The sequence below is a fragment of the Zonotrichia leucophrys genome, chromosome 2 (assembly GCF_028769735.1).
Source record: "Zonotrichia leucophrys gambelii isolate GWCS_2022_RI chromosome 2, RI_Zleu_2.0, whole genome shotgun sequence".
Lineage (NCBI taxonomy): Eukaryota > Metazoa > Chordata > Aves > Passeriformes > Passerellidae > Zonotrichia > Zonotrichia leucophrys.
Window position 1 is genome coordinate 102439277 of NC_088171.1, and position 26498 is coordinate 102465774.

At 37.6% G+C, this 26498-nt stretch overlaps 1 protein-coding gene across 8 annotated transcripts in view; it reads right to left on the minus strand.

Moving 5' to 3' along the window:
• PTPRM (protein tyrosine phosphatase receptor type M) overlaps positions 1–26498 on the minus strand; it is a 443102-nt gene that overhangs the window by 93664 nt on the left and 322940 nt on the right. The gene's annotated exons all lie outside the window — the stretch shown is intronic.

The window sequence follows — 26498 nt, forward strand, 5'->3', positions numbered from 1 at the left end:
CAAGGGATAGTTGCCAGTCCACTGACACATGGTCAACTGCACCATAATCCTTGGCGACCACCACTGAATTAAAGGGGACTACTTGGATATGAAGGTGATGTGAACCACACCCAGTATTGGAGGCTACATTTGATTAAACACAGAAATAAAAATGAAAAGACAGATTTCACTGGAACTGACAAATCAGTACCAATGTTCACATGCATAGAAGAGTCTGGAGAGGTTTTATTGAGACCCTGTGTAAAACAAGAATCTAGTTTATATAATGCTGTTAAGTCTGTGTTGGAGCTCTGAATACATACTGCACACTCAAGAGACATTTCAAATTGACTTGTATTCCTAAAGATTATTTTCTGTCACTCTTGATTTCAGGAGAATTAGTCATGAGTTAGTTGCTTCTCAGCAGGAGTGGTGTGTCAGAGACAAAATCTTAAATCTGATACTACAATAGTGATTAATTAAACTATAGAATTGCCTTGGATGCCTATACCTCTTTTTTTTTTCCAGATCTGTCTGCTTTAGTCTAAAGTCTCACTGTCTCTCCCTGAGTTATGCTTAGCTATATCACAAAACAACATGTCCAAAACTCTTGATTTTTCCTTCAACCTCTGTGAGGTATTTGTGATTCTGATGATAGCAGATCCCATGATTATTTGGCTTGTTTCCCTGGCCCATGACTCTGTCTGAGACCAAGCCTTTCTCTAAGTTCTTGTCTTGACCCTTAATTTAAATTTTCCAGATTCCTTCTGTAGAGTATCTTCAACGTATGGGTTTAAAAAAACCACAACTGCTCCACAGACTTTACTTGTCCTGTCTTTTAATTTAATGACTTTTCCTCTGTGGAAAACACAATGAGCCAGTTCATATTCATCTGCCAGAATGATCTTTTCCATATCTTCAACTAGAAGTTACAGGAGCTTATTATCTCACTTAGGCTCCTTCTACTTCTAGAGGTTGAATATATCAAGCACGACCAACTTGCACTAACTTTCAAAGCCTTTCTGTTTGTTAACTCTTATTCAGTATGAAAAGATGGTTCTCACCACAGACAAAATTTTACACCAGCCTCCCCTAGATTCTCAAACATTTGTCTCCTCTCATGCTACACAGGAGGGGCTTTCTGTAACTCTCTTGACTGATAGCTCACTCTTTCACTTCAAATCAGTACTGCCGCAGACTCCTCATGCTCCCCATCTCTGCACCTGCTATCCCCTACCTTTCACCTAGATGAGAAGCCATTTGGGCAGGAGCTGGGGATGTGTTCTGTACCAGTGTAGTACCAAGCTCAGCAGTATCTTAATCAATGAATAAAGCTCAAAATGTCTTTGAAATTAAAGGCTTGCTAACAATAAAAGCAGGAATAGTAAGTGCAGGCATAGTATTGAGTCACTGGACAGAAAAGTATTAAGGGTCGCACTTGGCCCTGACTAAGCTGACAGAGTGCCAGCCCATTCCCAAGGGCATGTCCCCATGACCGGAAGGGAAGGACGTACACTGCCTTAAACACCTGCTGCAGCACTTGCAGCCATGAGCAGTGTTATGCCTTTGCCCATCCCAGCTCAGGAGACTCCTCTCTTTGCTTCAGTCTTTGCTTAGTCTGTAGACTTTATAATAAAACCAGTTCTTTATTACTCCACAGTGCTTAAATGCACAAGGGAGCATGGTCTGAAGTCTTTCATATCAGAGACAGTTAAATTTCATTTGAGTACCATAAGTAAAACAAAACTCTTAGATCTTGGCATCCTTCAATCTCCCCCTTCCTTCATATCTAATTGTAATGAATAAGCAGTATATTATTCAAAGTAGAATCTGAGACTTAATACATGAATAACTTAATGGAAGTCCTTTGTAAGGAGAGGTTGTCAAAATGGTAACATGAAATGGATATTCTTTTTCCTCTTTCACCCTTAGAAGGCAGTATATTTAGATGGCAGTCATGCATGACTCCCCTTCCAATCCTTGGGTCCCATGATCAAGCTAAAGCAGATTTATTTTTTAAGACAGTAACAACTGTACAGTACTTCTCAATCTGAATCTAATTCCGGAAATAGGTCTTGTGGGAAAAGTCCAAATCTGAAACAACTTTCAGGAAGAGAGCAATACCAGCCAGACTTCTGTACTGTGAACAAAAACACCCACTGGACTCAATCAAGTAAACTTTAGCTGAATATAACATTTCTAGCATCTGCAGTTTTCAGACTTTGCTGAAAGTGTTGCAGTGCTGCAGTCTCTGCATCTCATCCATTCCTTGGATCTCTCAATCCCCAAGAGGGTCTAGCTATACAAGATTTAAGAAACTCGTAAAACCGTGGCACCTCACATCTCCACGACCACTCATATTCCTATATTTGAAGTAAATTTTGGGGGAAAAAAAAGGTTTAAATATTTGATCATCCTCACTCATGGAAAAGACACTTCATAGCTACTATCTGATGTTTCATCCTTCTTAAAGGAAAAGATATCTACAATCAAAGGGAAAACATAAAACAGATGGAAGCTCCCAGGATGATTACCTAGGATGAAATTATTTTTGTAGGGAAAGCAAAAAGATCAGCTTATCGCACAAATAATGTTACTATTACTTTATGAGGAAAGAGAATGTACTGTATCAGCCCGAGGAAAGAGGAGCTTGATATTCAGAAAAATCTCAAGACTAGCTAAAAACTGTTGGAATTTCAAGGCACAAGAAACAGAAATAAGTGAACTGGTGCTATGGTTAAAATATATTAAAATGCAAAGCAGACAAAATACAGACTTCCCCTGCAAAACTGTGCAGGATTTTGTGTATCATTTACTCTGTTCTGTTACAAATATTAATAAAGACAGTCCAGGAAAGTAATAAGCTAAACAGCTCATCAAAATCTGTCCCAAATTTATCCACCATGACGAAACTCTCCAATGATGCATCTTCTCCTGTACAGTGCCTCCTTGTTGAAAGGCCACTCTGTAAAACCTGTGCTAGCCTAACTCAGTAGCTCTCTCAAAATCCTCCTTCCCAGTGACTCCTCCCTCAAACCCTCCCAGAAACCAACTCCAACACTGCTAAGTTGCTACTACATTGTCAGCTTCTGTCTAGTTCATTTTCCTCCTATTTTCCTGCATCCCTTTTCTCTGTCCTGTCTTGACTTAAATACCAAACTCTTTTGGACCTAGCTTTCCTTTTCTCTTCCTGTTTAAAAAGCACTGGGCACAAAGAATGAGGCACAATGGGACACTGCCATAGTTAGAGGAATGTAACAATGTAAAAATAAAATAAAATAAAAAAAAAGGTGACTGGGGTTGAAATGAACTCAGGCTCTGCCAAAAACGTGCTTTCCATTTTAACTTAGGAACAATGAGAAAAGCATATTCATTTGAATCTATCAAAAACCTCCTAATTCCCCATTCCACACTGAGTGGTCCTCTCCTTTTTGTATCAGCATGCCTCCCTGCTCACCCGGCAAAGAAAGGAGAAACAAGATGCTGGCACTTTCCACAGCTCCAGCAACACACTACCATCACCAAGATATTAATAAACAAAGTGAGATGAAATTTTTAATTGTGCTGCTTAAGTAATTGGGCTGAATTTTTTATTTTAATCAATGCATTGATCTATTGCACTAACTGTAACTCAAGATAAAATAGTTGCTTCTTACATAACCTTTGTTTTAAATTTTACTTCTCTGCTTGTGGACAAATCACAGAAATGGTTCAGATGAAGAAAGGATTGGGGCTTTCATGTAACCCAATAGTGCAGTGCACTTACAGTTATAAAAAGCATTTTAACAGTTTGCTCACCAAACTTCTAAAGGAAACAACAGTAAGAATGCTCTTTTAGTAAAATGCTTTAGCAGCTAGTTAGAAAGATGTGATACCAAGGGTAGGGTTAAGTGGTCATTTTTTCACATTACTAGTGGCTAACCTATATAAGTGCATGATGTTATTTGCACTATTTACCATATACACACTGACCTAGGAAATGCCCAGAACATTTTTCAACAAAACACAATTTTTAAATTGTAGTAATAATTAGAAATAGGGTTAAAAAGTTACAAATTTATCTCAAGGGGCAGAGTGATTGGATATTCACTTAAGGTGAAATTCAGTGTTGAAAGATACAAAGGCATGCATATGGGAAAAATAATCCTAATTATACACACAAAATATTGCATCTAAATGACTTCATAAAATACAGAAGAAAGAAATATGATAGCCACTGATTCTTGAAGACAAGAAGTCTAGCACTATGTATAGTCAAAAAGGCAAAAACAAGTCCGAAATTACTATGTAAGGGATAGAGAACAAATTGGAAAATGTGATTAAACAATTGTATAGATCTATGAAGTTTCCACATTTTGAACACTGCATGCAGTTCTGACACATGCCTAACTAAAACAGATTTTCACAAAGTAGAGAACATACACAGAGAGGTGATAGGAAGATCAAAGGGGCAGATCCTACCAGAAGAGCAGTAAACCTTCTATAGATAAGGAGTCCCTAGTTGAAAAAGGAGGCAGTTGAACTGAGAATATGTTAGAAGTATATAATAAACATGAAGAAAACTAAGAGATTAATAAAGAATTTCTATTTCTCAACAATGAAAGAACCAGAAGCAGAGAGTATATAGATTTTTTAAAATATAAAAGTAAGTATTTTCACAAAACCCAGAAAATGCTCTGCTCTGCCTTGCCTTAAGTCCTGTGTGCATTTTTGGGCACCATAATCTAAAAAAGACATTAAGCTATTAGAAAGTGTCCAAAGGAGGACAACAAAGATGATGAAGGGCCTTGAGGGGAAGCTGTGTGAGAAATGCCTGAGGTCACCTGGTCTGTTCAGCCTGGAGAAGGACAGGACAGACCTCATTGTGTTCTGCAACTTTCTCATGAGGGGAAGGGAAGGGGCAGGCCCTGATCTCTGCTCTGTGCTGACCAGTGACAGCACCCAAGGGAATGGCCTGAATCTGTGCCAGGGGATGTTTGGGTAGGACATCAGGAAAACCTTCTTCCAGTGGGTGCTTGGGCACTGGAAGAGGTTCCCTAGGGAAGTGCTCACAGCACCAGCCTGGCAGAGTTCAGGAAGTGTTTGGACAATGCTCTCAGGTACATGTGTGACTCGGGGTGTCCCATGCAGGGCCAGGAATTGGACTCAATGATCCTTGTGGGTCCCTTTCAATTCAGGATATTCTATGAAAATACTGTAACGCATCAGCACTAGGACTCATGAGATATCGAAAGTTAGTATCAGTAAAAGAAAATCTGATTAAGGCCTGAGTGGAGGACAGTGAAATGCATTACCTTTCCTTCACTCTGTTTCTGTATTCAGCTGAAGGTCTGTCACTGGCCACTATCACAGACACAGTGTGGACTTTTTTTCCAAAATTTGATTCCACAATTTTTTTATTTACAACCTCTTCAACAGATAATGCACGAAACAGGATGTGAATATATTATTTGTTTTTCTAATACTCAGAGTTACTCATTTTTTTGGAGTTTTTTAGTCTACTTACAATACCAGCTGTGTTAATCAACTTTGTTGTTGTTGTTATTATTATTATTATTATTATTAATAGTAGTAGTAGTAGTTTTTGTATATAAATTAAATTAATTACTTTGCCCTCTATTTTGGGTGCCTAGGATATCTTAAAAGAAAACTCATAGCTAATTTTGGGAAATCTGCTTCAAGCTGAAATAATTTAATAAGCATAACTGATTCAGCAACATTCAGCATGAAGATGCAATGTGATAAAAGCTCTCCACAGGAAGGGGGTAAAAAAGTGCAAAGATAACAGACTTGTTCCTTGTTTCTTGAGTTTTTTTATACATTTTTCCAACTTATGCTGAAATTATTTTTTCTTGAACAACAAAATAATTCTTCTCAATAACTGTGATTGCTTTCCTGTTTTCAGCAATGGGTTCTCTAAGGCAGAGACAAACCCACACATCACATATCATTGTGAGAATTACATGTGTGTGAGCTGGTACACATTTGGTAACACTGGGTATTATTCTAATCTGCATTAGAAAATTCAAAATATTACTTTGTATTTTTAGAATTTTTTTTTTTTTTATTTGGGGATACTTAGAATCCCCAATGCCTCATTTGTACTCTTTATGTTTTTATTGTTAAAAAGTCCTTACAGAAAACAAATTTTCAGAACCTCAATAGCAAATCCAGTGAAACCAAAAGCTTAACTTTCCTTAGGTGTTATTAAATAACTGTAACTACAAGTAATTAGCATTTTAGTCTATTTTACACCTCTTATCAATACAGCAACACTCTGCACAGAATCCTTTCTATCTCCCCCAAATGGACTGAGCCACAAATATGAAGCAATTGAAGTGAAATAAGGAAATGAAATAGAAACAGTATGGCATTAGTGATAGTAAAGTCACCTGAGATTCTGTTATTCAATTTAACATTTATATGTGTTATATGGAAATGCAATGTGCTCAAGACTGCAATTTCACAGTGACATTAAACTGTGTTCTGTCAGTATTCTATCAGACAAGAAATAAGGTTTGGAGAAATATTTTTAAAAGCACTATACTTTGCAGCAAGAACTAGAGAACACTTAATAAAATACTTTACAAGCTGTCCCCACTTCAAGGACTAGCATTTCTAGAGAAGAACCTCAGGAAAAAAAATTATTAGGAGAATTATAAAAAAGCAAAAGGTGGGAGGACAACACTGAATTGTGTAGTTCTTTGCTTATGATCTCTTAGTATGCAATCCTGTATTAGATGATAGAATTGTTCTTTGTCCTAAGAAGTTTAACATCTATTTTGCATTGACATAGTAAGATTGATTTCGAGATTACGCAAATATTTTAATATAGCCAAGGGTGCATAAGCCTTTTTACCTCACATACAAAGAGGTGGTTTATTTTAATTTCTTTTAGGTGCCTTCTCTTTGTTCTAATTATCAGCTTCCTGCTTCAAAGCAAATGCTAACATTATTCATTTCATTTCCATCATGCTCTTGCATCCTCTGATAAAGAAAACAGAACAAACTTCAAGAAAATGCTGTGATGATGCTCAAATTCTTGAAACAATGTTCTTGATACCATAGAAGTTAATTTTCATCCCTTTCATTCACTGTGGCTTTCATTTTTTTGCCACAGAGACACTGGATGAACTTTCAGACCAAGAAGACATTCCAACACTACCAGGACTGACTAAGGAGAGAAGGAGAAAAGAATACAAGTAAAGGGGTGGGGGGAAGGATTCTTTTGACTTACAGAGCTAAGGGAATTGAGTGCAAAAGGAAGGCAAATGTTTTACAGTAAGATGGAGATTAACAAAAATGATTTTGATTTTTATTAGAATGAACAGAATCAGTTTTGATTTCTGTGGTTCTTTCTTAACTTGGCTTTTTACTCACTGCATGTAAGAACTTCAGTGGTCTTTTTGAACTTTTTTGTTACTAGTAGTAACTTTTTTGTTAATAGTTCATTGGCACCACAAGAGATCAGAGCCAAAAAGAAGAGTTATTTGGAAAAATTCCAGTATCACTTGTAGCTCACAGGGAAAGTATGGCATAACTTGAGACACAGTGTCTGAGAATATGGAGATGAAGGGCAAATGAGAAGGAAAAGATGATGGAAAAGTAAGGTACAGCTGCAGTCAGAGACACATACCTCATCTACATTTGCTCCTAAGTGTTCTTTTTTTGAATTAAAGTATCCACCACATGCTTTGAGATCTGCTTACAGTGACATCACAAAAATCTCTGCTTACCTCTTTCTCAGTTTTTGCTTTGTATGAACTCCACCATCAGTTTATCTGAGTTTCTGCAAGTGAGGGTTATAGCATCAAACCCAGGAACACCGCAGGTCAAAGGAGACACAGCACTGACAATTTGTTGATGCAGAGGAGGAACACTGGTGACTGACTGACTGCAAAAAATGGAGCTATGCCTTGGTGCACCAGATTAACGTAATAACATTTATTTGAAATGGGCTGACTCTTGTCTTAGCTCTCAGAGAAAGTTAAATTTGTGGTTACAGTTTAGTTCTTGCATGTGCACCCAAGAGGACCTCGATGCATTTTAGCATGATTGATAGGTTCTTCAGGGAAGGCTCTAGGCTATGGCAGTAAAAGGCAATTGGAGAAGCTCTGGTTGAACTCTTTGCAAAGCTGCTGGCTGCACTATTTTTGGCTCAAGTTAGTCACTGGCCTTGGTCTTCAAAAAATGCACCCACACAATTAAAAAAACAATCCAACAACCTTCTGCCTCCCCAAGAGAATAAAACAGTAATGAGATGCAAACAGCAATATTTCCCATAATTTACTATTATCTAATCTTGACCATAATCTTGAATACTGTAAGTAATGAACTGGGCAATAAATTGTCCCTTTCTTCTCAGCTAAACTAAGAAAAGAAAAATGAAAAGCCGCAAATTCTCTCAATTTGTTACAAGATTTATCAATTTTGCAATATGAATTTTTATTTGTGGTTTGCTTCTTATGATCCTCATATTAAAAAATAGTCAACACAATGTTTAACTGACCTATAGGTCCTCCTGAATTATAGGAGTGTATAGGAAAAACACAGAATATTAAAACTTGTTTTTTTCCACAAATTAATTACAAGGCAAATGCTTATGAATCTGTTCATTTCACGAAAGACTTATTGACTTAAGTGATTAGAGCAGCCATGTAGAATTATTTGCAGGATGAGGATCAGGGTGCCACTTAGAATGGAGGAGGCCACAGTATGGCAAATCCTTTATGAGCAGAGGGAAGAACCCAGGAGCCCAGCTGCAACACTTGAAGGCCTTTTAGACAGAAAAGGAAATGGACGTTTAAATGTTACGTGACTGAGCAGGGAATTCAGCCTGGATTTCTCTCAGTAGACAAATCCTGGACAAGGAGAGACTGAGAGAGCTGTGCTAGCTCAGCCTGGAGAATAAAAAGCTCACAGGGGATTTTAGTGTTATTTTAACAACCTAATGGGAGCATATGGAGGAGACAGAACTAGACTCCAGGAACAAGGTGAAAGGACAAGACACACGGGACATAAGTTGCAATTTAGGAAATTCCCACTGGAGTTTAATAAAGTTTTTGTCATCATTGCAATAGTGAAACAGTGGAGCAGGCGCTCAGAAAGATGGGATCTCAGTCTTTGGAAATACTCATACCCCACTGGACAATGTCCTGAGCAACTTGATTTGTTCTAAGCCTGCTTTGAACGGGATGTTAGAAAAGATGACCTCTATAGTTCCCTTTGGATCCAAATTTTTCCAGAACTCCCATTAAGTGTTCTAGTAATAGGGCTTTTTCACAAAAAGGAAGACATGGGGATTTAAAGCATTACAGATTTGAACACAATCCTCAATTGAGCCTTTTCTTTGAATAGTCCTACATGTAAGATGCAGTCAGAACCAACAGAGAATAATACTAGCTAAATTACAAAGTCAAATAATTAATTATGATGATAGATATAAATTCCTTTTAGTTAATTATTTCATTCTTTCAGCATCATTTTCTGCCGCTTGCACTTATCCACCTTTCTAACATAAGGACTGAAGCTTGTGCAAATATTTTTACCAATAAAGCTTTTTCATTAGAGAGCTAGTTATATTCACATTGAACCGCATAATGAGAATGTAAAAATTTTCCATGAAAAAAGACAAATTATGTTTTGATTGTCTAAAATGGTATTAAGAATGTGTTCTTATTTAAATGAAAATGAAATGTTCAATTTTCTATTATGTTTTATTTGTATTAATTTCTGCTACATTAATTGTACATAAATGAAAAATGGCATTACACTACTTTACAGGCTTCTATGACAGTATTTGAAGTTTACTGAAATGACGTATTTGAAGCCTTTGAAGAAATCCTTTTCTGAAATGTATGGTCACAGGAAAATTACTCACCTGACCTTTTCTTTTGACTATGAATATTTTCTCCCCCACAAAAAGAAACTTCATTCTCTTAGCTAATTCTGTTTGAAGAACATGAAATGAAAATTTACACAGAACCCACACTTTCTCTTTTTTTACCACATACGCCATTTTATTTAGATTCACAGAATCATTAAGGTCAGAAAAGACCTCCAAGACCATAAAGTCCAAGCTTTGACTGACCACCACCCTGTCAATTAAAACACAGCACTAAGTGCCACATCCTGCTGTTTCTTCAACACTTCCAGAGATGGTGACTCCACCCCTTTCCTGAGCAGCCATTTCAATGCTCCACCACTTCTTTAGTGAAGAAAGTCTTCCTGATGAACCTGAACCTCCCCTGGCACAGCTTGAGGCTGTGTCCTCTTGTGCTGCTGCCTGGGAGAAGAGGCTGAACCCCACTGCAGGGAGTTGTAGAGAATGACAAGGTCTCCCCTGAGCCTCCTTTTCTCCAGGCTAAACCACCCCAGAGCTACATTTAAACAGGACTACCTGGGTTCTTTTGTATGCAAATTAATATACATACCTGATCTAGTTTCAAAATCTGAAATGTTAAAGGAACCTATGTAGATGAATGAAAGATGTGTATATCATATTGGGCTCAGACTGTTTTCTCCACAGTAGTGTGTAGATGCATATTAAAGATACTGCACAAGGTGGAAGAATACCCTATTTATAACATATTGTAAAACATATATTTTGCATTTGACATTGCAATTCCCCTTTGTTTCAACAGCTTTTCTTTTTCCTTTTTGCCCCCATCATATTTATCCTATGATCTGAATTAAAAAACGAAACAGATGACACTGGGACCTACTCAGGAGGAGGCAGTTGTGTGATGTGTAGTGCCAGACAACATGAACATGAAAGCTTTTCACAGGAACACATCCATGACAGATTTTGAAATTCTCTTCCTGAAACTAATTACCATTTTAGAAAAGGCTGGCTAATGATGAAAGAAAACACCTTCTTATCCCATAGCTGTCAGGTTTAAGTAGAGCCTCAACTCCCAGGCATAGTATGCACTGTGGGTGCCCAGAATCCCTCACTTCTACAATCCAAAACAAGAGGCAGTGTTAAACTAATGCAAATTTATTTTGGAATGGTTTTGCCCACATCACTTTTTTACCATATTTTCTGAGGTGTTGTAAGCATAAGGAATATGAGGAATTACAGAGATGTACGGCAGATGTGTCTCTCAAGATACATTAGCTCTGTCCCTGAGGTTTGCTATGTTATTCTCAAAGTCCTTAAGCATGGCTAGACAAATGTCTTTCTTTAGAAGTCTATCTGCCACATAAACATTTCCTCACACAAAGAGAAAATCCCCAGCCCCTCAGTGCATCTCTACCTGAGGCTGATCTGGGTATGAACAGGTAGGTGTCTGCTGTGTGAAATATCTTGTTACTTGCACTATGGGCTTAGAAAATTTGTCTAGCAAGTCCCAGAGGAAGCATATCCCTGGATCTCTACAGCATCTAACAAGTGAGTTCTATGGTTACATAGGCTCAAGTTAATAGAAAGCAATAGCGTATGTGACAGTTTTAAATACAGAGGATGTTTTTCCTTTAAGGTATTTAGGCCTTTATGCAGATCCCTCTCTCACTGGCCAGAAACTCAGGTATATGAGGGCAAATTGTCTGCTGGATATGCATCAAAAGAAGGAAGCTTGTGACAGGCATGGTCCTATGAGGCCAGGCTGGACTGGGCTTTGAGCAACCCGATCTAGTGGAAGGTATTCCTGACCATGGCATGGGGTTTTGACCTATAGATATTTAACATCCCTTCCAATTCAAACCATTCTATCATTTGGCTTTACCAGTATAAGGACATAAAATGTCATCAAAATAAATAATTAAAAGTTCTCTAAAACATCCCTTAGAAGGTATGTTTAGCATATTTTAAAGGGATGTTTAGCATATTTTCTATTTAGGTATACATAAATGTATTGTACATATTATATGTATTATAAAAATGCATGTTGATATGTAAGCATATAATTAAATATATGTAGTGGTGTACTGCAGAATCAAAAGGAAAGGTTTTCACAAGCTTACCCTAATACAATTCATTCACTGCTTTGCTAATCCCCAGTAGTGGGATACAAAAGAACAAAAGGCTTTCTGCTGATGACAAATTCTGTTGTGTTAGTCCAGCTGTTGTGGTAAACAGATGACCATCCTGACCTAGCTCCTGTGTGAGTCCTGCAGTGGCAGGTACTTCTTCAGTTCCTGAATATAATGCCCACTGTGAAAGACAGAGTTCCTTGCTGACTTTTGATCCACAGCCTTCACTTGAATAGATAATTTTTGCCTCTTTGTATCCTATTACAAGCAGCAGCCTGTAGAATATATTTGCTAGTGCTGGAACTGAGCATTCACAAACTTGCACATAACTTTTTCTGCACTACCTACACTCTATCATGCGCCTTTCACTTTTTCAAGAAATTCCCTCCTTCAAGACTTCTGTAATATTCACTATACCTCAGCAGTTCAAAACATGCAATGCACAGTTTTAATCAGTCTTTTAGGAGTCTTATCTTCCTTTGCTTCCACAAGAAGCAATCTGTCTGAACAAAAGTCGCTGACCAAAAGCTCAGAAAAGGCAATATTCAGTCATGTAAGAAAGAAAGTAATTTCTCCTAAGGGGCTGCTGAAATTGGGCCATCCTCTTAGGGCAGGTAGAATAACTACTGGTATGCATGAGGATACACCTGGAGCATTTCTGGAAGTGCTCTAATGCACCAGTGCTCCGTGCTCATTGTGGGAAGGAAGGCACTAAAGAGAGGATCTTTAGCAGCATGTAGCTTGTAAACCATTCAGTGCTCTCCCAAGACATGGGAATATCATCTAATTGGCAGTGGGAGCGTGGTGGCAGATGGACTGCTGCTAATCCAAAGGCACAACCACAGGAGGAAGCATTCCAGCTGAGACTTTGTGTGGCTGATAGTGTTTGGTCAGCCCAAGATGCAGCTGCACGCTCAATCCAATTTTATCCCACACTGCAGAATGTGACTTCTGGGAGAAACTGTCATCTGTCCCCTGTATAAAATGCTAATGAAGTTGTCCAGCTCCTACTTCCCTTTTAGTAGGTATGTGTGCTGGGGCCTTTTGTGCAATATTCAATGGCTCATAAGGAAGATTTTAACGTGAAGCCTGTATGGCAAGGAAGGCTGATTAATCCACTTTAGGGGCTCTTTACAGCATGCTGGAAAGGGCAGCTCATACAGCTGCATACCACAGTGGTTTTAGGTAAGAACATTTCAAATATTTAGATACCTCATTTTTAATTCGGGCAAACTTGAACCTATTAACACCAAAGGCTTTCCTAATTAAAAGATGTAAGAAAGGCGTCCAGGAAAGCTTCTTTAAATCTTTCTAATACAATTTCATCTGAAAAATACAATCGGTTTTCCAGCCACAATAACTTTAACATTTGAAAAGAATTTTAATTAATGATTGCATATAATACAGGATTTTCTCTCAGAGCTTTGCCACCCACAAGCAGAATGATAATCCAAAGACTGAAGAATCAAATTTTGCATGGAACCGCACTACCTTTAAGTCTATACCTCTGTCAAAGAAACACAAAAGAAAAATGAAAGCCTTGTACTCAAATCTAATTCTTAATTCTATGAAAATACACTTTCAAAGAGAGAACGACATCTTTTATCCTTGGAAAAACTGAAACTTCTAAACAGAGCTTGCATGGTAAAGCTTCTTTGAGCAGAGTCAAAGCAGCAAATAGTCATAGCCCTTCCCCTGATGAAATCATCCATCACAAAAAGTAATATGTGTAAAAAAGGAGAGCTGCTAGGTACTGTGCTGTTCTTCAAAAGGCATCAACCTCAAACAACTAAAAAACCTACTATATCATTAAAAATATCAGTCAGTTAGAATTTGCAATTTTAAGAGTAATGATAGCTGCTGTTTTTACAATACACTGTCCAGTATTTCAAATATACTGAAGTATTGCAGTTTATAGCAGTGATGTAATACAGTAAGTACACTGAGATTTATAGATACAGAGAACTGGCTGAAGGGAGGTGGCCCTGAGGCCAGAAACAGAACTAACAGGCTTTTGTGTTGAAAATAACAAACTATTCCTTTACAATAACAAACAGTGGTGACGTTTCCAAGCTATAATGTGTTAGTGCTAAAATTAACTCTCCAACTCATCATTTACAGAGAAAGGATACAAACTGTGACAGTTGCAAAGCAAACTGCTTGTTCTTTATTTAAAAAAAAACCAACAAAAAAAAAAACAAAACAAAACAAAAAAACCCACATCATAATTTGTTTACAAAGAAAGCATACCTCCTTAGCAAAACTTCAATCAAAATGATTCTGCACCACTGAAGACACTGAAGAATGTAATGGTTAATAATATCCTTTCTGGGATTTTACTAAATAATATAGAAAAGAATTCTCTGTTACAAAGCTCTTCATGGTTTGGGAGAGGGTACTTGAGAGGGAGTAGCTTAGTGCCTGTAATAAACTGCAGGTTAGGTCAAGAGACAGGTCTGGGTAGGAGCCCCATCAGCAGAAACTAGAGGGAGAGAGAGGTTAGCAGGAGATTAAACTGCAAGGCAATACTACCAGCCAATAACATTTGGGAATATGTGGATATTTTATCCTCCTGGAGCACTAGCCAAATCTTTCTTTGGACTAAAAACAAAAAGCAGTGAACAGGAATGCTTCTAAAATAGCATAGCATTTACTGTGGAACAGGTTCTTTCCATGTTTTGGCACAAGTGTTGGTATATTTTCTAACAAAGCAGGGTAAGTAAGCCATAATAGAATATATGGCTATGTAATAATACAAAAGTACCTGAAAATATCTGTAGTGTTGTGACTATTTTCCAGATCTAAAGAAATCTAAATACACAATGGCAAGTTTCCCACGTTCATGAACTAGATCACAGCAATTTCTCTTTAACATACTGTGTGATTCAAATTATAAGTATACCTTAGGATCAGATGTCAAACAAATGTTTTGAATAGACTGACATTTCCTAGCCTATCTAGACAACTTGTTAAAAAGGAGGGAAATTACAAGACCCCTTAAAGCCAACTTCAGTAGACAATTATGTGCTCAAGGAATTCAGAACAGCACATTCCACTCCTGCCCTTGAAGGAAGGTGTGCTCTTCCAAGAGGCTACCAGGCTTCCACTTGCTAACTTTTACTTGTTTGAGACCAAATGTAAAAGCAGGATCTCTTGTACATCCATTAAGCTCAGTCATTCAGTAAACTAAGTAATGGAATCCTCTCAGTGAAAAGATGACCTCAGTGCTGCACCATGGGTACTTGCAAGAGCATTATAGTAATTAAAAATTACCTCCCGACCGAGGGTAATGTGGTTTCATGCAAGTCACTGCATGGAATGACATTACCCTCCATCAGGGGGTAATTTTTAACAGCCATTAGTCATCTTTAAGCTTACAAACACTGGATAAAAAATAGTACTGTGATGGTTTCTTCAACAGCAAGGAAATAAGCAACTTGAAAACAGATGAGTGGACATCTGTGCAATTCATTAGGGACACATGTTCACCATTTAAACAGTGCCCTCCTTTAAAACACTGCAACACTAAAAATAACAGTGAGAGTGGGCAGTGGCATTGCAGTAGTATTTTGGCCTAGGTGAGTTACGGGTGAGGAGACTCTAGCTGAATTTAGATAAGAAGTTTTGGTAGCAAGAAGCTAGATAAACAAGAGCTTTCCCAAAATCCATACTCATAAGATACACAGACATCTAGATCAAATTGGACATAAGACTGGGCAGAATTTAAAATGGCAGTAAACCAGTATTTTCTCTACTATGACAGCTCATTCCAGAAATTAGGTAAAGTTTATGAATTATTGCCATGTGCAGGGAAAACTGAAAAAAAAAAACCTTACTCTGTCAGAAGCAGACAGAAATGTCTGCAAAACTTGGTAAATTATGTTTTGCATGTCAAAAGACCTACAGATAGGAATGTATTAATATTGTGGCTTGAATCTGACATGAACAACTTACCAGCCCTCTGCAGTTCCAGCCTGAATTTGTCTCTGCCAATTCTTTATTTTTTTTCCACTAGGATCTATGAAGTTCATGTTCCTATACAATAAAAGAATCTCATGCTATTTTTCCACTTTGCTAACATTACTCCTTTCACCTGAGGAGTTTTAAATATTTAATGGCGTTTTGCTAATTAAAACTTACATCACTCCGTGTGAAATATGTATGGTAAGGGGACAGACAAAAACCACTTCACTGATCAGTAAAATGGATCTTGGAAAGAAGTTAGCAGTAGGCTGACAGCAGTGTTATTCTTTCCACAGAAGATGGAGAAGTGCTGCATTCAGCCGACAGTTGAAAGGATTTCAGCAGGATGAATGTTATCACCTAAGTGGAGGGTTGGTCCAGGAAATGGAAGCTTTGCATTTTGAAACAACTCTATTTCTATGCAGTATTCCTAATGGATTCAAGTTTTCTATGAATTAATGTCCTGTGTTCCCCAAGTACCATGTTACCAGATCTCCTCTGGGTCCACAGCACCTGCACCTCCCCAACATCTCCCAGCTACCTCTCCTATTGGTATAATGAACTAAGTAGCACTAATTGCTAAACAGCAAGATGGCTAAAAATTGGATGAAATTTAAATGTGTCTCCAAGTATCTGTAAATTCCTCAATTAAGATGATCCAACAGATGGGCAGTGTCCCTCAGTGCTGCACTGGGACAATGATTCAGAATAAACTTATGGATTTTCAACTTAGCTAAGAATTTAAAGAGAAGTTTGCAACTTGAGCTCTATTCAGGATTATGTCTGAAAGCATTGAGCTTTAAGCAATCACATGATGACAATGCTTATGGCAGTCATTGATCACTCTCACTGACAGAGTGGGAGCTAATCATGTCTTGCTGTACTTATTATTTTATCCCCTCCATCTAGTTCCCCTCTCTTAACTTACCCTGCCCACATTTTCCACCTGATATTTTGGATTTCAGGTTCAGCAGAGACAAGATCTTCAATAATTAGGTGTTTGAACACCTAATGTGAAAGTGTGACATGAAACAGCTTGAATGGTCTTTAGGTATTTTTTGCTAACAATTTTAAATTAAATAAGAGGGAAAAAATATCATAGTATGTAAGATGTAAGCTCAGTACCCTCTGGAGGTTCTCATCTCTCTCCCATATTTTACAGTGGAACCTGTGGATAGTAAAAATTATCTTTATTTATTTAGGATTCAAAGTAGAAGAAAATAATCTGACTCCAATGACTCTAGCAGTGAAGGGCACATTAATGCATCACCTCTTACATTCTCCAAGGAGTTCAGGTCTAAAAGTAGTTTGGGGTACAGACACATTGGCAGACACATTCATAATATTTTATTTCCGCACTATCGCAACATTTTGACTGCCAAATAAATTGCAATGACTGGCTTAGGTTCACATGCCATACTAGTGCTTCCCTGCTAATAAACCAGGTCCTAAAAAAATCAGGCAGAGTAACTCCTGGTAATTTGAAGAACTGTTTTGCATACATAACCACACGTGAAATATTTTGATTTGCTTCTTGGATCTAATGCATTTGTTACTTGCAGGTACTGCCAATACCACACAAGTTATAAAGAAGCAGGAGGTAAAAATAAAAAGATAGAAACTGCTCAGTTTCTTCCTCACTCTGTGCCCTCACTGAACTGTCTTTCTACTGGTTTCATAAAGAAAGAGAAGGGGTGTAATGGTTAATCTATTGTTTATTCAAAACCACCAACAGAAGTTAATAGACAGTTATAAACTAATTGAGTGCGTCTGTAGTGCTATCTCCTCATTCATCTCGCTTATTCGATTTAGCTCTGTTAGTGTTCCATATGGTACAGTGCCCCTGCTGCTAGGAACAGTCATTCATTGCAAAAAAACACCCCTGTAACAACAGGAAGCTAATAGTTTAACTGTTCCTCTAAATTTGTTTGACAAAACTGACATTTAGTACGCCATGTCACGTTGTCAGTAATCTGCAATTTACCCTTAGGCAGGCAGTGGATGCTCATTTTATTTACCTCTCGTAGTTAAAAGCATAATTAATATTCCACTCTGAAACAAAGATTAGAGATTTGACAAACATTGCAATTTAAATTCTCCATTATAGCAAACATTAAAATCAAACATCTTTCACACACACCATTGCATAAAGGACATGTGTAGCTGTAATTTAACTTTTTAGTCTTTAATACCACAAACTAATTTCTGCTGTCAGTTTAATGAGGTGGAAAACACAAATCTTGTTGCACTCTGTGCACACAGGCTGGGACAGTTAGACTGCAGAGAGCTTGAATCAGTTTGCTCACAACATTTCAGTCAAAATCCCTAAAGTATTGTGAGCCTAAAAAAGAAAAAGTCTAAAAAAAAACAAGTCTTAAAGACTTTGTTTAACAAAAGGCTTCAGCAAGTATTTCAGGAAGAAAAATAGTGTAACATCACAGCAGTTTTGTCTAGCATTGCTGAAAAATTTCCAAGAACTGTGGTGAGGGCTGTAACTTTGCATCAGTGCTACCTGTAGCACAAAGCCCAGCTAAATTCTCCAAAGATTGCATAAGGTGGCTGTGCCTCCCTCCCTGCTGTCTGATCTCCTTCCCCCTGCTGTGCACGCAGCTGAGGTTAGGCAGTCATTCAAGTCATTTAATCACAGGCTTAGAAAGCAGTTTGCAGCGATTCCTGACCTGGGTCAGCCGCCAGGCTGGGGGCAGGGGCTTGCCTGGCATTGTCCCTGCCTCTTTCCCAGTACCTTCTTGGCCAGGCTGGCACACTCCTCCTCCTTACACTCCTTCAGCTTTTGCTCTGTGCCCAGGGATTTTGCACGTATAGTAAATGCAAACCCAACTCCAGTGCCTCCTGCTCCCAGCAGTCATGCTCTGAGTGCAAGTCCCAAGCCAGGCTGCTCAGTGGCGCCTGTGGAAGAACTGATTTATTGTGCCAGATTCTGTGACAATAGGGCACGTTATCAGACTGGCAAAGTAGGGGGAGCTCTCAGAGAAATAAATGACTGAGGTTTTAACTCGTGCTAATTTCAATTGAAATTCTAGTTCCATAAATTCTGTGTGACTGATTAAAATTATTAACATGTAGAACACCTTTAGGCAACCATGATGGCTCATTAAACATGGAAGCCTGGAATTATCTCCACTGTAACAAATGTGCATGCGGATGTCTGTGTCTGAGAGACATATATCAGGAATTTTAAAATTTTTTTGAGGAGATTTTCTTCACAGAAGCACTGATTATGCAAAAAAAAAAAAAAAAAAAAAGGAAAAAAGACAGCATAAACTCAACAAAGAGGCTGCTGTTACTGGCTTCTCAATCCATCCTATGTAGTAACCCACTGACTCCTGACTCCTTCACAAGACTTCATTAGTCAGTGCCAACTTCAATCTGCTTCAGTTATTTTGCATTCAGCTCCCAAAGGAAAAGCACTCTCCCCACTGATCACAGGCTAAACTAAAGATAAACTGGCTCATTTTATAACATATCAAGCTAACATGTCCTGAATCACACTAACATTACAAACCAGGAAAGAAATCTCCAAATATATCTGACCATGTCACAACATTAAATAAAAGAGATGCACATTTCTAACACTGGGTCTCCAAGTTTTAGATACAGAGAGGTTGGTGTCAGCATATTATTTCTCTCCTACATATCATAATGAATGCCTGCATGTAAAAAACCAATCTTAATAGTGGTATTATACTTTAGAAGAGTGCTGCTGATGTACTGTCTGAGATTCTGTGAATAAATTATTTGAATGAACAAATATTTGAAAAGGCTATAGTAATTGCATGGAAGTTATTTAGATTTTTATTTAATTCTAAATGAGATGCAGGTTATGAAGACGTATAAATCAGGAGATAAGCAGAAGAGCCACAAAGGTCAGAATCACAGCTGTTGATAAAGGGAACCTCATTAATCATAATGAAGAACTGCCATGTTGGATTAGACCTCAGCCCAACTGTTCTTATATCCTGCTTCCATAAACTTCTGGATGTTTTAGGGTAAGTGTAAGAGATGCCATGAAATGAAAATGTGGAAAAAAACTGTTTCCAATCCCCTATCAGCAATAGATTGTTCTAGATTTTTAAACATCAAGGTTTACATGCCTTCCAAAATGCTTCTTTTAACACTATTTACACCTGAATTTTAACAGGTTTACCCCTAAATATTCTACAAGTCCACAAAGATGTCCAGTGCACCTTTGAATCTTACTATAATCTTAGCTCAAGCAGCACCTGTTTCATGGTATAATCAATTTCATAGCATTGTTATGCTTTCCCTTCTCTTTTAAATGCAACTTAATTTAAAAACGGTTCCCTTTATGCTCGTATTAGCTGACTTATGGAGAATAGAAATTACTGGTACAATTACAATTAATTTATTTGTTTACTTTCACTGTACCTATTTTTAAGTTTTTCCTTTAATGGTCAATGCCCAGTGTTTCAGTCCCTGCTCATGTACCTTATTCTGTGCCTGACTCCAAAATTTCTCTCCCATTTCATTATTCTCTTTTGGATGAAGACTGATCAAATTATGAGCAGTTTAGAGGTATACAACTCAGATGCTCACTTGGCCCTTCTTGTGAAATTCTTCCACTATTTTATTCTAAATTGAATTCCTCCACTTTGTTATGACATTGATTGCAACACAGAATCTTGAGAAGCCACTTGAAAGCCTTTTGTGTTTCTGAACTGGTGTAACAACAGTGGATGGATTTTCCAAGAGCAAATTAAGACAGAAACTTGCATGACACAAGAATTTATTTCTTTCCAAATTCTAAGTAGAAACACTTGACATTGTTAACTTTTCCTCTTCCAGGTAAATGGAAAGACAAGATGACTTGGCTTTCAAAGAAAATCAAAGAGGCACAAGCACATGCTGGTAGCTCTCACATGTAATTAGTGTGTTCTATTGGTTCAGCATTACCATAGCAAGAAGAGGAAGGGGCTTCTTCTCTTGGGATTGTCTAGAATGACATAAAATCCATTCCATCCTCAGGGCATCAAATCTTCCATAGACAGGGGAAAATGGGAAAGCCTGACCTTCATTTCAAAAGCTAATAAACATATAGGGAATGCTCTCAGCTTTCTTACTTGTGTCAAAAGTGAAGTCTCTAAGTGTCAGGGTATTGTAAAATCTGGTTTGTATCTGTGGTGGAAGTAGAGATAACAAGGTTTTCTGTAAACTATTCAGAGCTACTTTTGTTTGCCTTTTGAATTGGCCCCTAGGGTCAGCCTAGCAGACTTCAAATATGAAAACTACCAGTGTTCTCACCAGAATCTTTGGGATTACATGGCAAGGTTTGCTCTGTTCATCACAAAAATCCCTGCAACTATTTTACCCGGGCTTTGTATTGCCCTCCCTCTCCATAAACTTCCATGCTCTGATTATGCTACAACAAGCTGGAGAAACCAATACAAGTTGTCTTACTCAGATAGGACTTTTCTGCAGCTTCTCCTTCTGTAGAAGGAGAAAAATATTTGGCACTTTGCATGCACTTGTTTTTTTCCTCCTTGCCCTACTTGTAAAAGAGAAATAAATATACAACAATTGCTGTGGCAACAGATCAGCAATAATTAAATCCCTGGCATTTTCATGCTCTTCTAAGTGATACGCTCTAATCAAGAAACCTTTAACTTCTGTGAGAATGGTCTTCAGAAGCGACAAAGACAACTGTGAATAAAATATCGAGTTTGAAGCTTCTGCTTGAAATATTCCTATCTCTGAATGATGCCTAAAATTTATTTCAACATTTGCACTCTAATGTTGAGATGAAATTTATGAAGAACAGTCTAGTGGATTCTAATTAACAAAGATTTCTGGGATTTGCTTTTTGCCTAATTTAAACAGCACAACAAAAGCACATCTTATTTCCTGAGTCATTCAAGAAGCTCTTGACTCTACCTGTGCCAGTCTTTTGAGGTATAATCGACAGAATTCATGGGAGTTCAAGAAATTATAGAATACTTACTGATAATGTCTTTTCAGCCTAGTATGGGGGAATCTACCACTGAAACATTCTGCTTACTCTCTAACTGTGAGCCATTGCAAATGTTTTGCTAGAACTGACAGAACTAACTTAGATTTCTAATCTTTTGCCTTAAACCTTCTTCTCAAAGAAATGCAATTTTCTCAACATGGAAAATGTCACCTAATATAAGCTCCACTTATGAAACTGAAGTTCATTATACACCTAAAATGAGACTCTATCATATTATACAGAGTCTGCCAACATTATGTCCACAGATGACTAGGTAGGCAATTAAATATGGAAGCTAACTGAATAAGCAGAGGTATTTTTGGCAGTCTAGATCACAGCTAAAAATGTCTTTTTTTTCTGATCTGCCAAGTTATTTTCATACGTATGTATAATACAGATCAGTGTACATGTATCTTTCTGCGTTATCAGACTAATGGTACAGGGCAATAAATTATAACAAGGCTTTCTGTATTTCTGTTATACAACTTCTTAAACAACCTTTTCTAACTATAAACACACATTATATGCAAAGAGACAGTTAACTGACTTTACCATTGTATGTTTAAATTGATGATGCATATGGCTCCTTTTTAAAACCTTTCCCACTGAACTAATTCATTCCATAAACTTCAATGTGCTCTAGGACATTGCTGAATTGTAACTGATTTGTAAATTGCTTTTTTCCTTCACAGAAGTTTATTAAAAATATTTAAATCTACTCAGTCATTGACATTTGAGAATAATGAGTGAAAATCTTGCATTGGTAACTAACTATATGAGTGGGACCTATGTATGTAAATGCTTGCCACATTTCAGGAGTCTGTACCTCAAATCCTTTATGAGAAAGTTTGGTATTGCATCTTGAACTATATATTAGGTATGTTCTTGAACTTCTCTTACAATACTGAATTATTCTTTCATCCCACTTACCAATTCTTTTAAGAGCATTTAGGAATTGAACAAATTTTTTCACACGCTCTCTCATATTCCTTTAGAACATGTGATTTACAAACCCAAAGTCTTGGTGAGAAGTGCACAGAAAGCTCTGAAAGATGTATTTTATATTCCAGAAAGGCTAATTCAGGTATCTATCACTGCAGCAGGTAAGTCAAAATCACTTATTTATTGTTCAGAAATTTTGGAATCATCATGATTTAACGGGTTGTATCCTCAAAGAATGGCACAATCAGAGCCACGGTATTATTTTAAGACTTTCAGAGGTGATTTGTGTCAGTACAAATATAAACAAAAATCTTTTTGATTTGCTGTGAAGGTGGAATTGTACTGTCTGTCAGTTCACTGCTTTATCCCAAGAAGGGTGTGAATTGAAGCTGTGCTGATTGGATTGTCCACAGATCTGTGGTAGAGAGCGACACAGATAAAGTTTCTCATCAGAGGCCTCTTCTAGTGTAAGCACATTTCTCTTTTATCTCTAGGTGTTTCTAAAGTTCCTGGGAGTCTGTAGTTTTCTAAGATGCTTGGCAGCTAGTTGAAAGCTGGAAAATTTGCAAAAGGCTCTTGCCAGTAAAGTCCTACTCATGCATGCTGTGTTTATACACTGTGGGAATGTTTTGTTTGTCTGTGATGGATGAATCGTTAGGCAGATAAAGCTAATTGAACAGTATAGAACTGTTGTGCTGAAAAAAAAATATTTTTTCCTGTTTCAGATAGCACCAAAATTTATTTCCTTGACAAATGAGTACAACTGTGATGGTTTGGTGTACAAGGCTACTGCCAGATTCCAGTCTTTAAGGGATGCTGTAGCTGAGTTCTGAGAATGCAGCAACACTCAGCATTTGAAAATAATCATTACATTCCACTGGGCAAGTCATGAGACTTGAAGTCCCATAACCCACTGTCATAGTCTTGTATGAGAAACATTTAAAAAAATGACACAAAACTTCCCATAAATAATTAACCAACACTAAAACCCACCACATTCATCAACACACTAATTAAAAAATCAGAAAATTAAAAAAATCTCAAATTAACAAACCAAAACCACTACACAAAATTAATATTTCCACCCAATTTCAAACTTTAAACACCACACCCACCATTCTGGGGTCCCCAGCTCTGGGATCCCCAGCATAAGAAGGACCTGTAAAGTGAATCCAGCAGGCCACAAAGATGATGAGAAGGCTGGAGTATCTCTCCTGTGAAGACAGGCTGAGAGAGCTGGGAATGTTCTGAGAAGAAAAGGCTCTAGGGAGACCTCATTGCCGCCTTCCAGTACCTAGGGGAGGTACAGACAGCTGGGGCAAAGAGGAAATGGCTTAAAAACGAAAGAAAAGGAAAAGAGGTAATGGCTTAAAAATGAAAGAAAATATACATAGATTAGATGTTAGGAAGACATTTGCCACCTAAGGGTGGTGAAGCACAGAAATACGTTGCCTGGAGAAGCTGTGGATGCCCCATCCATGGCAGTGTTCAAGGCCAGGCTGAATGGGGCTCTGGGGTCTAGTGGAAGGTGTCCGTGCCCATGGCAGGAGCGTTAGAATAAGATGATTTTAAGGTCCCTTGCAACCCAAACCATTTTACGATTATATAATTTTGCTTTTTTTTGGCTAGAACACTTGTCTAAGTGACAAGTAAATTCAATAAACTCTGAAGTATTTTACTTGGCAGTATTTGGGTCAATAACAGCAGAGAATCCACTCTATAAAAGCAGCAGTAAAGTTACAAGCAGTAGAGATACAAGCAACCTCAGAAATTAGGTATCTTTTGAAGTTTTCATATAGTCTTTTTGAATACTGTAGCTATCTCCATTACTAGACCTCAGCATCACAGATCACAAAGAACTAAAGGAATTCAAAGGAATAAAAGTAACTTAGGATGAAAGAAAGTTGAAAAGAATAAATCAGCATACATGGAATAATAGGCTGAAGATGATGTATAGATATGGAACTTCCAATCCAATCACTCTTCTGAATCAGATGCAAATACAACTCAGGTAAGTTTTAAATGAACTGCAAGGACTGACCTTTCTTACCACACTTCCATTCAGTACACTTCACTGATGCAGATACCAGGCTGAGAGTCATCCCCTTTCATCTCTGAATCTTTCCCTCCCTCCTTTCTCCCCTCCTGTACACAACCCCCATCCCAGAAAACTGTTACTGAATCAAGGTATGCTCGTCCCCTTTTTGCACTGTTTTGTAGTCTGTAAGCAGCCATTGTGCTTTCAAAACTAATCTTCTTTCTATTTATATATCAATAAAAGAAAGCCTAGACTGCAGCATTTCACTAAACAACTTCAGGGATTTGAAAAGAAAACAAGCCTATTTCACTTCAAAATGTCAAGATTCAATTCACCCTACCATGCTATTCAGCAGACACAAAGAAGGGATAAAATATATCCTAAAGTGTCGTGAGTAACTACCAATCAAAAAAATGTCACATTTAGGTAGAGAGCTATTGATAAACTGGGGGAAGAACAGGAAGAAGTGGGTACTAATGACAACAATTATACACATACACATCCCTGAGGGGCAGGAAAAGAAGTGATAATTAAGACTGTAATCTGTGTATCTACAATAAATATGAATTGACACTGCAGCAAGGGAAATGAGTTCACTATTGTCTCTGTGAGCATCCACAGTACAGTGATAGCATTTGTCTGTTTTCTGTTCCTACAAAAATAGCAATGGCAGTTTAAGTAAGTAGAGAGACTGTTTGAAGATTTTTCAAGTTTTTTTCCCCTTTTTTTTCTTCTATATTTGAAGAGTGCCTCTACTCTAAGGAGATGATTGCAAAATAATCTAAGGAGGACACTTTCAACTTCAATACCAGCCACTAGAATTCCTCCCTGTCTTTTTTCTGCCATTTTCATGCCAGTATGTTTACTAAGAATGAATTCACAGACATAAGCCAAGAAACAATAAATCACTCCTATTTATATAATTTTGAACAGTCTGCAAGGAGCTACATTGGAGAAATGCCTCTCAGCTATTAAAGGTATGCTCTATATAATTTGCAATATTTAATTAGTTGCTTATTTGTCACATAAAAAATGCTAGCAAAAAACCTCTGCTGTTTTAATGCAAAGATATTTTGATCACACAACATGTTTTCAGTACACATATACTGTACCAAACAGTGATTTATTCTAATCTTGTTTGCATTGTGCTGTAATGATTCCAAGCAGTTCAAAGGAGTAATCTAAATACTGCAAAGCAGAGATCTACAATTATTTTTAGCTGTCAAACTATCTACCTTTAACTTAGCTTTAGACTAGCATAAGACTGTATGCACAGCCAGGAGAAACAGAAGAAACTATCTGGAGGAAGACTGCTTGTCAGCTAAATAAACAAAGATGGAATCAGTGCAACTTGCTTCAACAAACCAGTTATGCATTCTCCTCATCACTGTGAAACCTTCATGTCTGAGTAAAGACCCAGGACTGCAGGAACAGTGATTACAACCTCTAGGAACCCTCATATCAAAAAACAACACTGCCAACCAGCATGCCATGCCACCTCTTGGTCTCCTAGACAGCTATTACTATGCATACTGTGCATGCTAAAAGGCATTCTCTGAGATTGCATCTTTCTACTATTAAACTCCACCATCTCCTCCCAAGTACTTCTGTCCTCAC